Raw genomic sequence first — 13227 nt, forward strand, 5'->3', positions numbered from 1 at the left:
TATTTTCAAGTGTGACATAGCCCAGAAGGAAAAAAAAATAAATAAGGAACTGCTGACAAGGGAGAGAAACAAATTTACATTTTTTTGTGGTCTCATAACAGCAGGTGACACGTGCCGTGTGGCAGCTGTAAAATGTTGCCCCGTACTTCACTTCAGTGTTGTTATATTTTTAGGTCCCTCGGGATGATTGATTCCATCACTTTATATGTTAAAAATGGAGTATCGCTGAAGCCGGGGCTAGGGGCGTGAGAGATGTTTTACTTTTTCATTATCCCTTCAGGTACAAACTCAATCAAATCAAAATCTGCAATTTTCATGTTATTTTAGTGTTATCAATGTTTCCGTAGTATCACCCTTTTCCAGAATTTGATACAAGTTACTGTTTTCGCCGAGTAGCATCAAAAAGCTCTTACTTATAAACTCGACAAAGTTCTCGCGATGAAAGTTATATTCATGATGATACGTTTTTCAAATGGAGCTTTCATTCATTTCGTTTCTAATTTATGCTATTCTTCTTACAACTTCAGTTAAGTTATTTTGATAACTTCCCATTATATTTCCATAACACGTTTTCAACGTGCAATTAAAAGAGATATGCATGTGTATTACGGTTGTGAAAACAAGACAAATATAACAAACTCTATCGCAAACAAAGATATATCAATGCATTTAAATTCAAACAGTCACTTACAATGAAAGATTTTTTTTTAATTGGTGATAAATATTGTATCATAAAGAATCAATGCTAAGCCTTTTTGTCAATTATTCTCTTAACTCAAAACGCTTATTATTAGTATATGTATCTATATTACTGATTAATTAATGTAATTATTCTGCTTTGCAAATATTTCATTTAATCTTTTGTACAAAGGACATACATTACGGATTTGCTCCTCATTTTTGATAGAATAAACACTGATTCTATGACAATATCTAGAAAACCTAAAATCTCTTTCAGTTTAAAGTGTCTCCTCTTTTCTATAATAAGTAAATACCTTTTTACACTACGATATTTCCTTAGAAACGGAAGTAGCATTTTCGTGCATGCGCATCAGTATTCAACAACTTCATAAACAATTCGATCTTATCTAAATGATTAGTTTGAATAGTTTTTTTCTTTTGACAAATAATCGATGCAAAGGTGAATTTAACTTGAACATTTCTGCATTTATGCACTCAGGTTTCTTTCAAATTTGATGCATTCGAGACTGACAATACCTGCATTAGGATTTAACCGTCCATTGCATTTAAGTATACTGAAATCCGTCACTTTAAAGGTGTACATAGTATTGCTAGTGTGATAATTAATGCACATTATAGGCAATATCGTAACTTACAGGATATAATAAACGTGATTTCAAATTATGTCACCCGGAAAACAGCATTTTGACATGACTTAAAGCGTTAAGTATTTCTGAGGAAGTAAATATTGGTGTGCGTGCTGAGTCAAATGATTTGAATATTTCTTTGTGATATAGGTGTCCGACGTGTTTCAAAACAAAAATATTTCAATAACCACTTTGTTGCTTGTAAGTGTAGTCTAACATAACTTTCGAATTAACGAAATGGACAAAAAAATAGTTGTACAACGACACAACCTCAATTCTCTGAATGCTTGAAAATTTAGATAAAATAGAAAAATTATACTTTTTTTTTATTGATTTTTCATCTCATTTCCCTTCAAAAAATCACTTATTGTATTAACCTGAGTTCAGCTGCTTGGGATACTTCGTCTGCAAACCTCAAAGCAATATATAAAGAATGTCGTTTGCAATAAAAAAATCTAAGAAAGGAAACTTAACGAGAAAGCTTACTATTATGATCATTTCATACTTAAACAATCACTAAAACATGAATTATACTGTAATTTTGTAACGCCTTTTTGATTTTTATTCCAGAAATGTATTTTCTTAAGTGTTAAATCTAGACATTAGATGAACATAATGATACATACATGTCATAGTTAAATTTTATTAGAATATTATATTGTCAATTTATCCGTCATTTTATTATTAAAATGACAGACAATTCAACTGTAATCTTTGTCATTTCTTTTCCCCTTTAATCAAATATGACCATCTGAGCTTATGGAGGTGGGTATAGTATAAATAAGAACAACGTTATGTTATACCCCGGTCACATATTCACGGAAAACGCCCACGGAAGAGCCACGGATTATTTCCGGCATCGTCCGTAGCTTTTTTATAAACATTATTCCAAAACTTATTTTTCTTAGAGTCATATAGGATAATTTCCTTCTATATAACAGTGAAGCCTTGACCTAAAGGTTTGGTGCGTAGTTTTGTATGAAACACTTATGCTGAATTTGTTTATAAACATGGCTCTAGAGCCGAACGTTACTGAGATACTGGCAATTCAAATATGTCAGTAGCTCTCCGTATTGTAACCGTAATCTATCGTAGTAGTCCTTGTATATCCGTAGTGATCCTTGACAATTTTTGAACATGCACAAAAATTTGCTACGGAAAAATCATCCGTAGCGTATCCCTACTAGTCCGTATTAATCTGTACTGATACGGACTGGTCCGTACGAAAACCCTAATAGTCCGTACTGATTCGTAGTCCACCAACTTGTCAAGGATTTCCACGCTTTGGTAAGGAGAACTACGTATTTGTACGGTTACCCTACGTATAAGCTACGGTTTTAATACGGATTAATACGACATTGTCACGGAAAGCCACGATCGTAATACGTTGTACTACGGAGAGGCAAGGATTAGCACGGTCTTATACGGTTTATTGCGTTGCAATACGAAACGGTGCGGAATGTTCGGCCCACCACTGTTTAGTACGGATGAATTAAGTATCATGTACTTTTTCAAGGGTATAAATACTACCGTCTTGTTAAAAACAGACATATATATTTGCAGGAACATTTAATAAATGATAATTGCCATTTACTGGCTGCAACTTTATTGTGAAATGGCTCAGAATGCGGAGGCAGTGGTCGAGCTGCTTGATGACATGCATAGAAGTAAATTTATATGAATATCGTACTACAATTCATAAGAAATAGAATAACATTTAATGTTACATATTTTACAAACATTGGATCGTGAAAATGGAGTAAATATGTACATAAAACGAAGTGTCTCATAAGCCTCGGACACTGGCCATTGAGTGATAATAAGATTAATTAAGTTTTTTACATATTTTTAAAACATAAACATTCACGATAATTAATGTAATTGTAAGATGAACAGCAAATCTTAAAATTAAAAGAGAAGCAGTATTGATCAACATTTTCATACATATCTAATCAGGTAAGAGAAGACAGACGAGATGGTGGACTAGAGATGGGCTTTAACGAAGACCGCTTCATGTTTAGTATGAGGCTCTCATAGCCGAACTTGTTGAGCACCCAGCGTCCCTCAAGACATTCAATTTAATTAGACCTGATGTGCAATTAAAAGAGATACGCATGTGTATTACGGTTGTGAAACAAGACAAATATAACAAGCTCTATCGCAAACAAAGATATATCAATGCATTTAAATTCAAACAGTCACTTACAATAAAAGATTCTTTTTTGAAATGGTGGATAAATATTGTATCATAAGAATCAATTCTAAGCTTTTTGTCAATTATTCTCTTAATTCAAACGCTTATTATTAGTACATGTATCTATATTACTGATTAATTAATGTAATTATTCTGCTTTGCAAATATTTCATTTAATCTTTGTACAGAGGGCAAACAGTACGTATATGCTCATCATTTTTGATAGAATAAACACTGATTCTATAAAGTGTCTCATTTTTTCTATAATAAGTATAGACCTTTTTACACTACGATATTTCTTAGAAACGGGAGTAGCATTTCGTGCATGCGCATCAGTATTCAACAACTTCAACAATTCGATCTTATCTAAATGATTAGTTTGGAATAGTTTATTTTGACAAATAATCGTTGCATAGGTGAATTTAACTTGAACATTTCTGCATTTATGCACTAAGGGTCTTTCAAATTTGATGCATTCGAGACTGACAATACCTGCATTAGAATTTAACCGTCCATTGCATTTAAGTATACTGAAATCCGTCACTTTAAACCTTGACCTAAAGGTTTTGGTGCGTAGTTTTGTATGAAACACTTATGCTGAATTTGTTTATAAACATGGCTCTAGAGCCGAACGTTACTGAGATACTGGCAATTCAAATATGTTCGAGAATCGGAAATCTTCTAGCTAGAAGTACACAGGGGTGATTTTATTGCATATTCAATCTGATTTAAATCAGCTCCTGAATAACGCTACGCTTTAGGATCTGACATCCACCCAAAGGTAGTTACCTTCTCGCGGTCTTTCAAACAACCAGTCATTGGCGAGCTTTCATTATTTTGAAACCGATGAGGTTTCTTATTTTAACCCTTGGAAAACCAATACTGATAAGGTAATTTTCAGGATCGGTTAATATTAGATACAGCATCGCTTTTAAAATTGTGAAAGCTCGTCGATGATTTGCCTTTTGAAAGGCCATGAGAAGGTGACCTCCTAGTGTTGCCCGTCAAATCCTACTGCGTAGCGTTAATTAGAAACTGATTTTAATCCGATTGAATATGCAATAAAATCACTGTTGACGATTTTCATCAATTACTGTTGATGATCTTTATTTAGACATGTGACGTAATCATTAAAAATGTGACACGATGAAAAATAAGGACGAAAATAAATTTGGCACAATTAATTATACCGGTGATTTCAAGTTAATATCTCTATGCTTTTGAGTTATATAAAGTTTGAAAAAATAACCAAGGGCAATAACTAATGAATATAGAAAGTAGATTATCATTCTTATGCTCTGCATTTCTCCTCAATGAGATATATCCCACTTATATAGTTTCAATTTGATGTCTCAAATACTTTTCGAGTTATCCTCAGGTGAATCTAACAGTATTTGAGGTTTATGGGCTGTTTCTTTGGTTCTTTTATGGCATTTTCTTGCATCCAACAGACCAGAGAAAAAGTCCTTAAACCCATAGTTTATGTGGTTTCCTTCTTTTTTATTTAAGATTATGAACAGAATAAAGCTCATAAAACCATCAGATGTTAGCCAGGAAGGATGAGAGAATTGATGTATACTTAAACCATTTTCCCCACCGCCTATAGAAAGCGGATCATTAATTCAGTCGCTATGCAAGCTACGTGCGTTTTCAGAATAGGCCTTGGTTTTAGGTAGTTTGCCTGTGTTTAATTCATCAAAATATTTTTTTGAACATTCTTGATTAAACAAGTTCTTATTACAAATGATCGCCTTGGCATTTCTCAACAAACAATATTAAGCGAAAAGGAGAAATATCCTGATAATGCTCTGGTAATTAAAACGCCATAAGTCCAAAACATAGGGATCAATCCTAAAATACTTGATGACAAAAGTTTTGAATGTATGTACTTAAATTTAGAAAGGAGAAGAAACTGATGTCCTTAATCATGAAATGCTAACAAATCAATTACCAATTTATCATCGTAATCAAAAGATCTTAATGCGTCTAGAATAGAATGTTTCTTGATTTTAGATAGATTAATTTCAGCTTCAGTAAACGTTTTTGAAACTTCTTTTATCTAATTCCAGCAATATATTGCTCGTTCGAGAGTATTCAACTCTCTGAAGGAAGAAATGATCTGTTCAATATAAGTCAATTATATTACATAATTCGCAGACATATCATTTTGATTGGGTTTTTATCTGAACTTTATTAAATTTGGCAGGAAGAGACAGTAGGTCAATCGTTAGTGATTCATAAATTTATAAAAACTTATAAATCAGGTTTCTAGACCAATGGGGTCACACAGAAGAATCGCATGAGTCATTTTTTATTCTTTCCTTTCCGATACCAAATCGAGACCAATGACTAATCATTGCTATGGAATATATATCACAATTATTTCTATAACCCATTCTACAGATAAAGTAAACAGGCTTTATTATTAAACTGAAAACATAGAGGATTTCTGAGACAATTTAAGCAAAAACAACGAGTTTCAAATATGAGTAATATCATTGATTACTGTAAAATTTTGGTTTCATGCCATCCAAATAATGATGTTCTCTTTTGTAACATTTTACTTTTTTGCTATTTTGTTTTACAAATAAACATAAAAACTTTCCTTCCCATTTTATCTGTTAAAAGTCAAAGATTGTTAGATAGTCTAATTTCATCGTAAACAACATTCTATTTCAAAGATAACAAATGATATCTTAAACCAATGAAGAGATGTCATTTTTTGAAATTCTGATGTGTAGCTAAGAAAGAAAAGTATACTTTTAGATAAAGGCCACTTGATAATGTATGTCCTTGATTGCATACTAATAAAATAACTTTTTAGTCAAAACTAAATCAATAGCGCAAAATATGTTATAAATTTGAATTATGCATGTAACAATGTTCTGACTCAACTCGTAAAGCGCTTACAAATATTGACAATGCTATGATAACGAATTTCTTTGCTAGATAAAGACATCTAAACTTTAAAATTTACCTTATTTTTGTATCATTTATACATTTTTATATTATAGTATTATGGGGCATGTTTTACATTATGGTATATTTACGTTATTTCAGTTTTCAAAATTGTTTCAAGCCCTTCAATTAATATAATAATTGTAAACTATTCCTTTCATTGAATATGTAACAGCTCAACTTGTACACTTCTTACATCTTTGGATAAATACTGAATAATTCTAAGACAAAATGCTTTAATAGACATACTTGAAATAAGATTGATTGCAAATACTGTGTGCTCAAGTGAAAAATTGAAAAAAATTGTTGTTTTTGTTTTTGTTGTTTTGTTGTTTTTTTGTCCTGACAAAATGGCCATAACTTGATCAGTAGGTCTGGTTACCCTAGCACGTGTTCATGCTGTTTATTAATCCTAAGAGATCAATGTACCGCGCTAGGATTTGATGCTGATTTAGCCAACACAACGCTAAATATCTTTAATTAACTTTTCCACCTTTGATTTTGGACAAAAGCATTCATCATTTAAAATATGACTGAAGAGCGACACTCACTTTAGTCGCTGGTCGCATATGTAGAATCAGTTGCCGCAAGCAAGCTAACGATTAAACAAGAAAATAATCTTTATATGACTGAAAAAAAAACGATAAATACTGCATATTAAATGTAATTGAAAGATAAATTTATATCACATAATTATAACAATATTTCAAATAAGACACATAGCTCTACTATAATCTATAGAAATCTAGATAAAAAGATAACAATGTAAATCATTTTAAAGATGTACCCTTCTTAACAAAGATTCAAAGACTCAGTTAATAAAAAAGTTGAGGTGATTAAATGTACACTGACATGTATTTGTCATCCATATAAAGCTTTTCATATACTTACTATTTGTATGACTATATTTCTACCTCTTATTCAAAGGGGTCTATGTTTGCATATTTTGTACAAATGTATTAACATATTGAAATTTCTGTAAATAGTGTCCTAGGCAATAATAAATGGCTTTCTTTCAACTATTTTGAGGAATTCTGAATTGCTCGTACAATACGTGTGTATCTGGAGGTGTGCTGCTTCAAAAGCAATATAAGAGAAGATACTATCATCCTTAAATATCTAATGGATAAAAAATTGGTGTTTAAAAATAAGTGTTACATTACTAGAATCTGATAAGAACCGATTTATTATCTATTCTGTGTGAACGATACATCACGAGTAAATTAGCTCGTAGATCAGACGGTGCACTTAAAACTGAAACATATGCAAAAGATGATAAGTATACAAATATATATCAATTGGAATATTCTTGCGTTGCAACCGTTTTCAATGTTGGGTAAATTTTCACAATTTCATTAATTATTCTGGAAAAACGGAATATTATTTCTAGTCCTTGCCGTCATGAAAAAAAACAACTCAGTGGAGTCCTTTTAACTAGTTTATTAGTAAATCAATGCCTCTAAATCTTCAGTTGTAAGTTGTTGTTTTTTTAACATAAAACACAATTTATGTTGATCACTTAAATCATACGTATACTCCTTCGTTCAAAAGCATTTTAAAACAATAACGTTATGCTTGGTTTAAACTTATTGATACAACAAATAAATATCATATCTTAAAGGACATTTCATACTCGTAAAATAAATTGAAATGCTTTGCTCGGTTAATATTCATTGATAGAAAATAGAAAGCTAAATACAATGTCTTTAAATATATACAGTAAACTTCACTTTTAGCGAACACGGTTATAGCGAACTTCCATTTATAAGGAACAATGTTCTTTGGCCCGAATTTTGCCCTTCTTTATTTAATATAGAAATATACGGTTATAGCAAACACGGATATAAGGAATTATTGCTTATAAGAAACTCATTTCTTTGTCCCAATTTAGTTAAATGTACAGAAAATTACACTTTTATGACAAACTCAAAAATATCGGCTTTAATCGATCCCGCATTTTAAACTTTTATTTTCATTTGCACGGATTAAAACTCGGCCAAATGTACCGTTTACTGTTGTATGTACTTCATTCAATACAGCTGTGAAAAGCAGTACGTAATAGTTTTCTATTTAGGATAGTTTAGCATGAGTGTTCTTGTCACAAAGATGAAACGGTTATTCCTTTTATTCAAAAGTGTCTTTTCTTTTCCTCGTGTAAAATAATTATGATCATTTATAATCGGTTTTCAACATACTCACTAAAGCTTCGCCTTGCTAATCCATTGAAAACTTCAAAGTACGCTTGATTAAAATAAAAGAAATATTTATATTTCATAATTAAAGCTGCACGCCTCCAGATGAGCCAATATATTTCAAAAAATTCAATCTTTAGAAAAGTTTTATTAAGATTTTAAGAAAAGTTAGAAGATTCAATATTTATTTCATTATTTACATGTTAAGTGCGATTAATGAATGATTTTGCAGTATCAATCACTATAATTCTACTGCGTTAGTAACGCAGTAAGAGGTATTTATGTATATTTTGACATATTTTTAATAATTTACGTAGATTATAAGTGCCGTTTGAAATGTGTAAATTACTTTCTTTCTTCACTTCACAGTATTTTACTTTTAAATACATTTCAAAATTTTCATACAAATAAGCATGAATCTGGAGGAATGCTGCTTTAAAGGTCACCCTTTAAATATAAAAGGAAGGAAAAATCGAAAATCTTGTTTTTTCTTAATTATAGAAAGAACACGAAAAGCACTGGGTGTAGAAACAAAATATGATATTTTATGAGAAATTGAAAAAGAGGGTAAAACTAAAACTGAAATAGCAAAGGATTTCAAAGTCCAAAAAGTATATTCTCGGGGTATCGTGTCTAATAAAGAAATAAATGACTAATTATTATTAAACAAATGCTCTTCAAATGAAGGACGATGGTTAACAATCAGTTCGTTATGTGTTAATTTATTCGCTATAAAAACTCCTGATACAAGGAACTGATTCGCTATATGCTTACACAGAACTCCGGATATAAGGAACATATTTTGAATGTCCCAGTGAGTTCCTTATAAGCGAAGTTTACTGTATTAGGCATAGAAGGCAAGAACTGTTTATGTATTGTAAAACAATTACAATACGCTTACTATCATATCCAACATATCCAACAACATTTTAACAATACATTTAAACGTCTTTGTAAGTACAATTTAAATACAGTGCAACTTCTATTCTGAAAAAAACCAGCTTAATATGAATGCATTATAACCTCACAAGAACATTTCAGTAAAATATTTTTCATTCTGGTAACATCAATATGTTGACAACACATTATCAATATAACAGCTTACAATAATGAGTAAAACACGCAAATCTAAAACATTTTAATATACAGTAATTACAGTTTTTATTTCATGCTTTTGAGTGGATTACTGATTTATCCGTGAAAATTATATTTGATCATTTCACAGTGAAAATTATCAAAATTTATTTTATGCTTTTCAGTGGATTACTGATTTATCCGTGAAAATTATATTTGGTAATTTCACAGTGAAAATTATCAAATATAGTTTCACACTTTTCAATAACGAAACTACTTTTTCAAGTTTTTACCCAATGTGGTACCTCAATTTATTTTTGCTGGCAATTCTGACATTGTCAGGGCTGTTTAGAGAAAAGCAAAGATAGAATTGATAAATAACTTAAATTTCAAAAGTAATGCACAAAGAAAAAATTTACTTCAATTCATTCAAATCACCAATCAGATCACCAAATATCGTCTCTAAACTTTTTGTTTCATTTTTACCGTCTGAAAAAATACACTTCCTGCCATATGCAAAACTGCAATTGATGACTTTTGGACATATTTAAGTACCCTTCGAGTAATAACTGCCTAATGCAAAAGCAATGACAGTCATCAGTCCGAAGAATAAGTAAACAACCCAGCGTTCGTAAGACAACCTTTCAGCATTCCATGTTTTCTTATTTCGTAGCCGCTTTTTGAATGTTTACACATCTGCCAACAATTATTTATTGTCTGTAACAATCCTCAAATAAGTTTTCTTTCTTATAATAAGATGTATGATTAACAAATCCAAATGATATCCCTCTGAATCAAACACAATTATTTTCCTCCTGTGAAATACTCATAAAATAATATCATCGCCATTTAACGTTGATTGTCGAACTTATTTTTCAACTCAAGACTTTTTGTGAGTCGAATAAAATGAGGCTACCAGTGGGGAAAACAGATTTTAAAATTAAAGTTAATATTGAGGAAATTTCATTTAAACTTGTTTTTAAGCATAAAATAAAAAGAAAATTTGTTTGTTTGTTGTGTAAGATGTAATTTTATTTCATCTCGTGAACTTTAAAAACAGTATTCTCACGAGTGACGTAGCTGTTTTAAAGCTCACTCGATGAAATAAAATTTCATCATGCACACAAACAAACAAATATCCTCTATATCACTTACAAAGGCTAACATTCCTGCTATAAACTAACATTCATTGGATAAAATCAAATTCAGCAAAGATTGGGGAAGAGGCAGTTCATTTAATAGTTTCCCGGTCATGCAGAATGTGAGAAAAATAAGAACTAGAAAGCTCAGTTCAGGAAAGATTCTTTTAAACCGTTAACTTGTCAGATAGGACAAAAAAGAAGACAACATGCAGGCTACAGCATGCTATGAAGTTAGTCCTTGTTTTTCTAATATCTTCTTATATGTTCACACATAGTGCTTTATAGGGAAAAAATCACAAAGCTTCCCACAGCCGTACTTATTGTTTAACATATTTTTAATCATAAGTTTTACCGCGTTTTCTTCGAAATAAGTAAAAGCTTTCATCCACAAAGAAATATACACAACAATGGTTCGTTTTGACACAGCTGCAAATCTATATGAGAATCGTCCAATATAAGTTTGGCAGCTGTGTACTCTTCCAATTTAATTCAGTATTTTACTCAACAATTAATAATAACTTTAAAATATGATAAAAAGTCTATAACCTCACTAATTATATTTTTAACACTAGAAATTTTTTTTTATAATATGCCAATTCCACAACTAATGTTATACAAGGAATTATTTTAAAGACAAAAAACCCAGTTGAAACAATTAGTTATATGACCATACATTGATTTGGTCTAAGATGTATAAAATAACTGCCTCCATCATTCTACACATTAAAATGAATGTATACTATAATAAGAGATAATTACATTTCATCGGTACCGGTATTTAATTATATATAAATTGAATTGTGTTCTTCTATTAATCATAATGGTTTATTGATCATAATGGTTTATCTTAATAATTGTCTTTTCATGTACAAATTCTACCACGTCTTAATAGTTTTTATACAAAACATTTGTTTGTAGATACATCTCCAAATCTTTTCAACTAAATAAAATAAACCGAAATTGTTTATTAAGTATTTTATATGTCAACATTAAATGTTAATTTTACATGTTTATGTTTCACAGTGACTTATATAGCATAACATAGACAATTAAAAGTTACAGAAAAGTAATAATCAATAATACAAAACGCATCAATATTTAATCGCATCAATAATTACACGGGGGGGGGAATCACGTGACTTTGTAGAGTAATACCCACGAGAAAATGGCGACTGCTGAGCCCCGGTATGTACCTTATTATGTTAAATTAAGGTGACATCAAAACAAAACCTAGCGTATCATATGCGCGTTAATTTTCTTCAAATGACAATACAAAGTGCATATCCTACGTTTTGTGGTTTTTGAGAACTTTGTTTGAATTGTGTGAAAATTGCACATTCATTGATAGTAATTCGCACGAAGCGATATAACTTGGTACCAAAATAAATGAAAATAAGTCTTCTTTTAGCACTTAAGACACCAAATCAATCATTTTATTGACATCTTTTCTTGTATAATTCCATATAAAATTTTGTTCGAAGGTCTGTAGCCTACAAAACAAAATAGTAAGTTTCACGCACAGTTTCCAATAGCTTACTAAAATGTGACGAAACTATTTTATAATTCTTTTGGTTTCAAATTTGTTTAGTGTGTTCCTTCTACGGTGACAGAGAAACAAATATCGAGAGAGTATTTTAATAATAATTCATATTATTTCATAATACATGTATTAATATTCATATAATTTCATAAAAGATTACTTAACTTAAAAAAAACTAAATGAGACATTGACAGTCATACTCAACAATGTACGTTACACTTGGCCCTTTTTTACGTTAGACTGGACCCATATCCGTCATCTTTAGAACTAGATATATAAAGAAATAACTGTGCAGAAGGAAATATTACAACACCATCATTTACTTTTCAGTATCTGCAATTTGGACCAAAAACGCAAAGGAGAAGACATTCGCCATATCACATTGATATACAGTATACCTCATTTGCATATGCTCTTCTATATTTAATATGACGTCACCCGGTCCATAAACCGCATACAGACCGGGGGCGGTCCATAATTCTTATGAAGACCGTTTAAACGTAACTTTCACGACGTGTGAATTTCACGACGACACAAACAGACGATTAAGCCAAAATGGCTAGGCGATTCGCCTCTTTATCAGAGACAAAATTTATTACATGTTGATCAAAAGTCATGATTTGTCTTTAATTTAATTATAAATTTTATTTATAGTTTGTGAAATTCTAAAAGTCCGGGTTTTTGCCTAGTAACATTAAATATTTAATTTGATTAACAAAAATGGAATATTAAAAGAAGAGCATGATTTTTTGCTGCATCGCTTGAGAATAATTAAACAAAATCCGACTAGGGTTTGAAA

This window comes from Ruditapes philippinarum, unplaced genomic scaffold (genome assembly GCF_026571515.1).
Source record: "Ruditapes philippinarum isolate M1 unplaced genomic scaffold, ASM2657151v2 ctg9956_1_1_1_1, whole genome shotgun sequence".
Lineage (NCBI taxonomy): Eukaryota > Metazoa > Mollusca > Bivalvia > Venerida > Veneridae > Ruditapes > Ruditapes philippinarum.